Here is an 11,509-nt window from a genome sequence, read left to right as displayed (position 1 = left end):
GTACAAAAAATAAAAAAACTAAGTTACAAAAAAAAAAGTTACAAACATTTTAAAAATATTACAACAATTTTAAGCTACTTACACCTAATCTAAGCCCCCTAATAAAATAACAAAGCCCCCCAAAATAAAAAAAATGCCCTACCTTATTCTAAATTACGAAAGTTAACAGCTCTATTACCTTACCAGCCCTTAAAAGGGCCTTTTGCGGGGCATGCCCCAAAGTATTCAGCTCTTTTGCCTGTAAAAAAAATACAACCCCCCCAACATAAAAACCCACCACCCACACACCCCTACTCTAACCCAAACCCCCCTTAAATAAACCTTACACTCCCCCCCTGAAGATCATCCTACCTTTAGCCGTCTTCAGCCAGCCGACCACCGATGGAACAGAAGAGGACATCCGCAGCGGCCAAAGTCATAATCCAAGGGGCGCTGAAGAAGTCTTCCATCCGATTGAAGTCATCATCCAAGGGGTGCTGAAGAGGTCTTCCATCCGATTGAAGTCTTCATACAGGCAGCGTCTTCAATCTTCATCCATCCGGAGCAGAGCCATCTTCTTCCACCGATGACTTCCCGATGAATCACGGTTCCTTTAAGTGACGTCATCCAAGATGGTGTCCCTCGAATTCCAATTGGCTGATAGGATTCTATCAGCCAATCGGAATTAAGGTAGGAAAAATCTGATTGGCTGATCCAATCAGCCAATCAGATTGAGCTTGCATTCTATTGGCTGTTTAATAACTAGCTAAAATAAATACAAAGTTACCTGTAAAATAAATATAAATCCTAAAATAGCTACAATGTAACTATTAATTACATTGTAGCTATCTTAGGGTTTATTTTACAGGAAAGTATTTAGTTTTGAATAGTAGAAGATAGATGGCTCTGGTCTGCAGAGTGATTTTTCTCTAATGATGAAGAGAAAAACAGGGCTTGAGGTGTATGTAGCAACCAAATTACTATGAGTGCAGTATACTCACTCCATATGCTGCAGTAGTTCAGCTTCAAAATGTGTATGTTGCCTGCTGTTTGTCTTCCTGTCTCCACTCATCTCTGCTGCAAGCACAGCACCCCAAAAAGCCCTTTTTAGGGCTATGTTTCGTGCCATTTTTTTTTTTTTTTTTTCGTTTTTTTTTATTAGCATTTGCCTGGCTTTCAGGCTGTGTGTTTAAGGCTCACAGCATATGCTGTGATTGCTGCCACCACTGATATCTCCCTAACAACATTAGTTTAAATTTAACTAACCAAAAAATTTAATTATTTTGCTAGTGTAATTTTTTTTCATTTTCTATCAGGCCAGTGTCACACAGCATATACTCTGGTTCATTGCTATGTGCCAGCCAGCAGCCACCAGTGTTAATATCCGTTTATAACATTATTTTAAATTAAAAAAAAATATATATATATTTTGCTAGTGTACTCTAATTACATTTACTATCAGGCCTGTGTCTGTCAGGCTCACTCAGCATTAATATACCTCATTTTTTTCAGTCTTTTGGTTAATTGGTCTGTGCCAGGCAACCACCCGGCACTCATATCTATTCTTCTTCACCTTAATTTGAATATAAAAAAAAAAAGTTTAAATTTGCTTGATAGTGTAAGCTGATATAATTTTCTATCTGGCCTGTGTGTTTTGCTGACATACAGAGCCTACTGTGTTTACTTGCTGCCCTCCCTAGTCTATGAGCCACGACTAATATGTGTTTAACCTTTTTTTAATCCCCCCCCCAAAAAAATAATTTAAATCATTTTTCTAGTGTAATCTAATAGTATTTTCTATCAGGTGTGTGTGTATCTGACTTACAGAGCCTACTGTTTTTAATAGCTGCCCTTCCAAGGCTATCAGCCACGACTCATATGTATGTGCTTAACCTTTTTCTTTAAATTCCCCCAAAAAAGTCTTTAAATCATTATGCTAGTGTAATCTAGTTTTATTTTCTATCAGGCCTGTGTCTAACTGTCTATCTGACTTACACAGCATACTGTTGTTAATTGCTGCCCTACGTAGCAGCCAGCCAGTGCGACCACTCATAGAGTCATATGTGCATTGCACTTCTTAACATAATTTTAATATTAAAATCTAAAATTTTAAAATATTTTGCTAGTGTAATCTAACTTAATTTTCTATCAGGCCTGTGTTTTTGTCACTTACACAGCATACTGTGTTAAATTGCTGGCCTACCAACCATCCACGACTCATATCTGCCAGCCTGTGTGCCAGGCCCAACTAGCCAATTAGTGGCACCAATCAAAATTCTTGTAACAGTATATAAAAAAATAAAAATCATAATTTTTTGAACTGCAAATATTCAGTCTCCTAGTGCCATTGAATTGCATTTACCTCCTGCCTGCCACTGCTAGCCTTTTGTGCCAGGCCGTCTAGCCAACTATTTACACCAATCATAATTGTTGTCACAGATAGTATAGTTACTAATTAAAATTAAAAAAAATTTGATTGTTGATCTTAATCCTCAGTTTGCTTGTGCCCTAGAATTGCACTTTTCTACTGCCTTCCAAGCCTGTGTGCCAGGCCTACTTGAAAAATATTTACACCAATCATATTTGTTGTGACAGTATTCTTAATAATTAAAAATTTAAATTTTTGGTAATAGTTGTTGTGAATCCTCAGTTTGCTGGTGAAATGAATTGCACTTTCCTCCTGCCTTGCAGCCTGCTGTGAGCCAGGCCCACCTAGCCAATTGTTGCCAGCAATCATATTTCTTTTAACAGTATTGCAAAAATTGTCAAACATCACTGTTTTGACTGTCAGTAATCAGTCTCCTAGTGTCCTTGAATTGCATCTACCTCCTGCCTGCCAGCCTTTTGTGCCAGGCCGTCTTGCCAACTATTTACACCAATCCTAATTTTTTGTCACAGTATAGTTACTAATTAAAATTAAAAAAATATTGATTGTTGATGATCTTAATCCTCAGTTTGCTCGAGCCCTAGAATTGCACATTTCTACTGCCTTCCAAGCCTGTGTGCCAGGACTACTTGCAAAAAATTTACACCAATCATATTTGTTGTCACAGTATTCTTAGTAATTAAAAATTTAATTTTTTGTTAATAGTTGTGAATCCTCAGTTTGCTGGTGCCAGTGAATTGCACTTTCCTCCTGCCTTGCAGCCTGCTGTGTGCCCGGCCCACCTAGCCAATTATTGCCAGCAATCATATTTCTTTTAACAGTATTGCAAAAATTGTCAATCATCACTGTTTTGACTGTCAGTAATCAGTCTCCTAGTGTCCTTGTATTGCATTTACCTCCTGCCTGCCAGCCTTTTGTGCCAGGCCGTCTTGCCAACTATTTACACCAATGATAATTGTTGTCACAGTATAGTTACTAATTAAAATTAAAAAATTCTTGATTGTTGATCTTAATCCTCAGTTTGCTCGTGCCCTAGAATTGCACTTTTCTACTGCCTTCCAAGCCTGTGTGCCAGGCCTACTTGAAAAATATTTACACCAATCAAATTTGTTGTGACAGTATTCTTAATAATTAAAAATTAAAATTTTTGGTAATAGTTGTTGTGAATCCTCATTTTTCTGGTGCCATTGAATTGCACTTTCCTCCTGCCTTGCAGCCTGCTGTGAGCCAGGCCCACCTAGCCAATTATTACCAGCAATCATATTTCTTTTAACAGTATTGCAAAAATTGTCAATCATCACTGTTTTGACTGTCAGTAATCAGTCTCCTAGTGTCCTTGAATTTCATCTACCTCCTGCCTGCCAGCCTTTTGTGCCAGGCCGTCTTGCCAACTATTTACACCAATCATAATTTTTTGTCACTATATAGTTACTAATTAAAATTAAAAAAAAATCTTGATTGTTGATGATCTTAATCCTCAGTTTGCTCCTGCCCTAGAATTGCACTTTTCTACTGCCTTCCAAGCCTGTGTACCAGGCCTACTTGAAAAATATTTACACCAATCATATTTGTTGTGACAGTATTCTTAATAATTAAAAATTAAAAATTTTGGTAATAGTTGTTGTGAATCCTCAGTTTGCTGGTGCCATTGAATTGCACTTTCCTCCTGCCTTGCATCCTGCTGTGAGCCAGGCCTACCTAGCCAATTGTTGCCAGCGATCATATTTTTTTTAACAGTATTGCAAAAATTGTCAATCATCACTGTTTTGACTGTCAGTAATCAGTCTCCTAGTGTCCTTGAATTGCATCTAACTCCTGCCTGCCAGCCTTTTGTGCCAGGCCGTCTTGCAAACTATTTACACCAATCATAATTTTTTGTCACAGTATAGTTACTAATTAAAATTAAAAAATTCTTGATTGTTGATGATCTTAATCCTCAGTTTGCTCGTGCCCTAGAATTGCACTTTTCTACTGCCTTCCAAGCCTGTGTGCCAGGCCTACTTGAAAAATATTTACACCAATCATATTTGTTGTGACAGTATTCTTAATAATTAAAAATTAAATTTTTTGGTAATAGTTGTTGTGAATCCTCAGTTTGCTGGTGCCATTGAATTGCACTTTCCTCCTGCCTCGCACTTTTCTACTGCCTTCCAAGCCTGTGTGCCAGGCCTACTTGAAAAATATTTACACCAATCATATTTGTTGTGACAGTATTCTTAATAATTAAAAATTAAAATTTTTGGTAATAGTTGTTGTGAATCCTCAGTTTGCTGGTGCCATTGAATTGCACTTTCCTCCTGCCTCACACTTTTCTACTGCCTTCCAAGCCTGTGTGCCAGGCCTACTTGAAAAATATTTACACCAATCATATTTGTTGTGACAGTATTCTTAGTAATTAAAAATTAAAATTTTTGTTAATAGTTGTTGTGAATCCTCAGTTTGCTGGTGCCAGTGAATTGCACTTTCCTCCTGCCTTGCAGCCTGCTGTGTGCCCGGCCCACCTAGCCAATTATTACCAGCAATCATATTTCTTTTAACAGTTTTGCAAAAATTGTCAATCATCACTGTTTTGACTGTCAGTAATCAGTCTCCTAGTGTCCTTGAATTGCATTTACCTCCTGCCTGCCAGCCTTTTGTGCCAAGCCGTCTTGCCAACTATTTACATCAATGATAATTGTTGTCACAGTATAGTTACTAATTAAAATTAAAAATTATTGATTGTTGATCTTAATCCTCAGTTTGCTCGTGCCCTAGAATTGCACTTTTCTACTGCCTTCCAAGCCTGTGTGCCAGGCCTACTTGAAAAATATTTACACCAATCAAATTTGTTGTGACAGTATTCTTAATAATTAAAAATTAAAATTTTTGGTAATAGTTGTTGTGAATCCTCAGTTTTCTGGTGCCATTGAATTGCACTTTCCTCCTGCCTTGCAGCCTGCTGTGTGCCCGGCCCACCTAGCCAATTATTACCAGCAATCATATTTCTTTTAACAGTATTGCAAAAATTGTCAATCATCACTGTTTAGACTGTCAGTAATCAGTCTCCTAGTGTCCTTGAATTGCATCTACCTCCTGCCTGTCAGCCTTTTGTGCCAGGACGTCTTGCCAACTATTTACACCAATCATAATTTTTTGTCACAGTATAGTTACTAATTAAAATTAAAAAATTCTTGATTGTTGATGATCTTAATCTTTAGTTTGCTCGTGCCCTAGAATTGCACTTTTCTACTGCCTTCCAAGCCTGTGTGCCAGGCCTACTTGAAAAATATTTACACCAATCATATTTGTTGTGACAGTATTCTTAATAATTAAAAATTAAATTTTTTGGTAATAGTTGTTGTGAATCCTCAGTTTGCTGGTGCCATTGAATTGCACTTTCCTCCTGCCTCGCACTTTTCTACTGCCTTCCAAGCCTGTGTGCCAGGCCTACTTGAAAAATATTTACACCAATCATATTTGTTGTGACAGTATTCTTAGTAATTAAAAATTAAAATTTTTGTTAATAGTTGTTGTGAATCCTCAGTTTGCTGGTGCCAGTGAATTGCACTTTCCTCCTGCCTTGCAGCCTGCTGTGTGCCCGGCCCACCTAGCCAATTATTACCAGCAATCATATTTCTTTTAACAGTTTTGCAAAAATTGTCAATCATCACTGTTTTGACTGTCAGTAATCAGTCTCCTAGTGTCCTTGAATTGCATTTACCTCCTGCCTGCCAGCCTTTTGTGCCAGGCCGTCTTGCCAACTATTTACATCAATGATAATTGTTGTCACAGTATAGTTACTAATTAAAATTAAAAATTATTGATTGTTGATCTTAATCCTCAGTTTGCTCGTGCCCTAGAATTGCACTTTTCTACTGCCTTCCAAGCCTGTGTGCCAGGCCTACTTGAAAAATATTTACACCAATCAAATTTGTTGTGACAGTATTCTTAATAATTAAAAATTAAAATTTTTGGTAATAGTTGTTGTGAATCCTCAGTTTTCTGGTGCCATTGAATTGCACTTTCCTCCTGCCTTGCAGCCTGCTGTGTGCCCGGCCCACCTAGCCAATTATTACCAGCAATCATATTTCTTTTAACAGTATTGCAAAAATTGTCAATCATCACTGTTTAGACTGTCAGTAATCAGTCTCCTAGTGTCCTTGAATTGCATCTACCTCCTGCCTGTCAGCCTTTTGTGCCAGGACGTCTTGCCAACTATTTACACCAATCATAATTTTTTGTCACAGTATAGTTACTAATTAAAATTAAAAAATTCTTGATTGTTGATGATCTTAATCTTTAGTTTGCTCGTGCCCTAGAATTGCACTTTTCTACTGCCTTCCAAGCCTGTGTGCCAGGCCTACTTGAAAAATATTTACACCAATCATATTTGTTGTGACAGTATTCTTAATAATTAAAAATTTAAATTTTTGGTAATAGTTGTTGTGAATCCTCAGTTTGCTGGTGCCATTGAATTGCACTTTCCTCCTGCCTTGCAGCCTGCTGTGAGCCAGGCCCACCTAGCCAATTGTTGCCAGCAATCATATTTCTTTTAACAGTATTGCAAAAATTGTCAATCATCACTGTTTTGACTGTCAGTAATCAGTCTCCTAGTATCCTTGAATTGCATTTACCTCCTGCCTGCCAGCCTTTTGTGCCAGGCCGTCTTGCCAACTATTTACACCAATCCTAATTTTTTGTCACAGTATAGTTACTAATTAAAATTAAAAAATTCTTGATTGTTGATGATCTTAATCCTCAGTTTGCTCGTGCCCTAGAATTGCACTTTTCTACTGCCTTCCAAGCCTGTGTGCCAGGCCTACTTGAAAAATATTTACACCAATCATATTTGTTGTGACAGTATTCTTAGTAATTAAAAATTAAAATTTTTGTTAATAGTTGTTGTGAATCCTCAGTTTGCTGGTGCCAGTGAATTGCACTTTCCTCCTGCCTTGCAGCCTGCTGTGTGCCCGGCCCACCTAGCCAATTATTGCCAGCAATCATATTTCTTTTAACAGTATTGCAAAAATTGTCAATCATCACTGTTTTGACTGTCAGTAATCAGTCTCCTAGTGTCCTTGAATTGCATTTACCTCCTGCCTGCCAGCCTTTTGTGCCAGGCCATCTTGCCAACTATTTAAACCAATCATAATTGTTGTCACAATACAGTTACTAATTAAAATTAAAAAAATTCTTGATTGTTGATCTTAATCCTCAGTTTGCTCGTGCCCTAGAATTATACTTTTCTACAGCCTTCCAAGCCTGTGTGCCAGGCCTACTTGAAAAATATTTACACCGATCATATTTGTTGTGACAGTATTCTTAATAATTAAAAATTAAAATGTTTGTTAATAGTTGTTGTGAATCCTCAGTTTGCTGGTGCCATTGAATTGTACTTTTCTCCTGCCTTGAAGCCTGCTGTGTGCTAGGCCCACCTTGCCAATTATTGCCAGCAATCATATTTCTTTTAACAGTATTGCAAAAATTGTCAATCATCACTGTTTTGACTGTCAGTAATCAGTCTCCTAGTGTCCTTGAATTGCATCTAACTCCTGCCTGCCAGCCTTTTGTGCCAGGCCGTCTTGCCAACTATTTACACCAATCATAATTTTTTGTCACAGTATAGTTACTAATTAAATTTAAAAAATTCTTGATTGTTGATGATCTTAATCCTCAGTTTGCTCGTGCCCTAGAATTGCACTTTTCTACTGCCTTCCAAGCCTGTGTGCCAGGCCTACTTGAAAAATATTTACACCAATCATATTTGTTGTGACAGTATTCTTAATAATTAAAAATTTAAATTTTTGGTAATAGTTGTTGTGAATCCTCAGTTTGCTGGTGCCATTGAAACGCACTTTCCTCCTGCCTTGCAGCCTGCTGTGTGCTAGGCCAACCTAGCCAATTATTGCCAGCAATCATATTTCTTTTAACAGTATTGCAAAAATTGTCAATCATCACTGTTTTGACTGTCAGTAATCAGTCTCCTAGTGTCCTTGAATTGCATTTACCTCCTGCCTGCCAGCCTTTTGTGCCAGGCCGTCTTGCCAACTATTTACACCAATCAGAATTGTTGTCACAGTATAGTTACTAATTAAAATTAAAAAAAATTTGATTGTTGATCTTAATCCTCAGTTTGCTCGTGCCATTGAATTGCACTTTTCTACTGCCTGCCATCCTGTGTGCCAGGCCCAACTATCCAATTAGTGTCAGCAATCATATTTATTTAAACAGTATTTCAAAATTTGTCAATCATCACTGTTTTGACTGTCAATCTGCAGTCTACTAGTGCCCTCCTTGAATTGCATTTTACTCCTGCCTGCCTGCCTGTGTGCCAGTCCCAACTAGCCAATTAGTGCCACCAATCATATTTATTGTAACAGGATTGGAATTTCTGTTAATCATAACTGTTTTGACTGTGATTCTTCAGTCTCCTAGTGCCATTGAATTGCAGTTTCCTTTCTCCCAGCGTGTGTGCCAGACAGTCCCATTTGCCAACTAGTGCCAAAGTGTGTTGTCACAGTACTTGTAATATTTTAAAAAATTAACAATTTGTGATTTTTAAAACATCTGTCTTTTTTGTTGTTGTCAGTCTCACAGTGTATACTGTGCCCACTTTCACAGTGCCACCACTCAATTGGTGTAATAGTATTGTTAGTGTCCATTTAAAAAAAAAAAATGACAGACAGAGGCAGGCCACCCCGCAGGTTCCGTGGTCCTGGTGCTGTGATTCCTTTAGACCCTACAAATATGTACATTGTTCAGATGCCGGGTGCCAGGGGGGATGCAAAAACTTCTGAGGAGGACCTAGTTGAATGGCTAACACAGGACACCCAATCTTCTTCAGCCTGCTGCTAGTCCTCCTAACCTTGACGCACCATCTACGTCCAGCTGTGCTTTGGGCAGGTCTCAAGTGACCAGTGACACTCCCCCGCCTGTCACCACCATCAACACTAGCACCCCAGCCGCTTCACTTGATCTGTCACAGGAGTTATTGACACATCATTTTGAAGAAATGAGTGATGCGCAACCATCATTGACAGAGGATGTAGATAATAGTGATCAGTCTCAGTCAGGCAGCATTACCGACATGTAGGTACGGTGTGATGATGATGATGATGATGTTGTACCTGCTGCTGCTTCCTTTCTTGATACAAGTGAAGTGGTTGATGATGATGTGTCGGTGGATGTCACGTGGGTGCCTGCTAGAAGAGAAGAAGAAGAGGGGGAAAGTTCAGATGGGGAGACAGAGAGGAGGAGGAGGAGACAATTTGGAAGCATGGGGAGGTCGTCTCAAGGAGCTAGTGGCACAGTCAGACAGCATGCATCGTCACCAGGGGTCAGCCAGACAGCACGCCAACGCCCATCAACGCATGCTGTTGCCACCACCAGAATGCTGTCATCGCAGAGCTCAGCAGTGTGGCATTTTTTGTGTGTGTCTGCCTCTGACAACAGCGATACCATTTGCAACCTGTGCCAAAAGAAACTGAGTTGTGGGAAGTCCAACACCCACCTAGGTACAACTGCTTTGCGAAGGCACATGGTCTCCCATCACAAACGCCGATTGGAAAAACACATGAGTAGAAGCAGCACACAAAGTGAAAGCCGCCCTCCTCCTCCTGCCGCAGCATCTTCAGCCACGTCAACCAGTGTTGTCCTCCTTGCCCCCTCTCAACCATCCTCCACTCAGTCTCTCTTACGTAGCAGTTCCTGGTCATCTGCCCACAGTCAGGTGTCTGTCAAGGACATGTTTGAGCGTAAGGAGCCAATTTCTCAAAGTCACCCCCTTGCCCGGCGTCTGACAGCTGGCTTGTCTGAACTCTTAGCCCGCCAGCTTTTACCATACAAGCTGGTGGAGTCTGATGCTTTAAAAAAAATTGTATCTATTGGGACACCACTGTGGAAGGTACCTGGCAGAAATTTCTTTTCACAAAAGGCAATCCCAAACCTGTACTCTGTTGTGAGAAAGGAAGTTATGGCATGTCTGGCACACAGCGTTGGGGCAAGGGTCCATATGTCCACGGATAGCTGGTCTGCAAAGCATGGTCAGGGCAGGTATATCACCTACACTGTGCATTGGGTAAACCTGCTGACTTCTGACAAGCATCAAATGCATGGCTCTGCAGAAGAGTTGGTGACACCTCCACGACTTGCAGGCAGGCCTGCTGCTACCTCCTCTATTCCTCCTTCTCCATCCTCTTCCATAATCTCTTCCTCGGCAGAGTCCTCTTCAACTTCTGCGTCTTGCTCCACATCTATGGCACCCCCCCCCAGCTCCCCAGGTACTATGCTACATCCCAGGTACGGCAGTGTCACGCCGTCTTGGGGTTGACTTGCCTGAAAGCGGAGAGTCACACCGCACCAGCACTCCTGACTGCCCTGAACACACAGGTGGATCAGTGGCTGACTCCACATCAACTGGAGATTGGCAAGGTTGTTTCTGACAATGTAAGTAATTTGGTGGCATTGAAATTGGGCAAGTTGACACATGTGCCATGCATGTCACATGTGTGTAATCTAATTGTACAACGATTTGTCCATAAGTACCCAGGCTTACAGGACGTCCTGAAGCAAGCCAGGAAGGTGTGTGCCCATTTCAGGCGTTCCTATGCGGCCATGGTGCACTTGTCCGATATCCGAAACAACCTGCCAGTGAGGCGCTTGATTTGCGACAGCCCGACACGGTGGAATTCAACACTCCTAATGTTTGACCGCCTGCTCCAACAAGAAAAAGCTGTTAATGAGTATTTGTATGACCGGGGTGCTAGGCCAGCCTCTGGGGAGCTGGGGATATTTTTTCCAAATTACTGGACGCTCATGCGCAATGCCTGTAGGCTCATGCGTCCTTTTGAGGAGGTGACAAACCTTGTCAGTCGCACCGAAGGCACCATCAGCGACATCATACCATTTGTTTTCTTCCTGAAGCGTGCCCTGTGAAGAGTGCTGGATCAGGCAGTAGATGAGCGTGAAGAGGAAGCGGGAGAGTTGTGGTGTCCATCACCCCCACAAAAAGCTGAATCAGCATCGCTTGCTGGACCTGCAGCAACGCAGGAAGAGGATTGTGAGGAAGAGGAGTCAGAGGATGAATGTGGCTTTGAGGAGGAGGAGGAGGAGGAGGAAGACCGAGCACAACAGGCATCCCAGGGTGCTCATGGTTGTCACCTCTCT

The sequence above is a fragment of the Bombina bombina genome, chromosome 3, assembly GCF_027579735.1.
Source record: "Bombina bombina isolate aBomBom1 chromosome 3, aBomBom1.pri, whole genome shotgun sequence".
In the NCBI taxonomy this organism is placed as follows: Eukaryota; Metazoa; Chordata; class Amphibia; order Anura; family Bombinatoridae; genus Bombina; species Bombina bombina.
Note: the sequence above shows the minus strand (reverse complement) of the source record.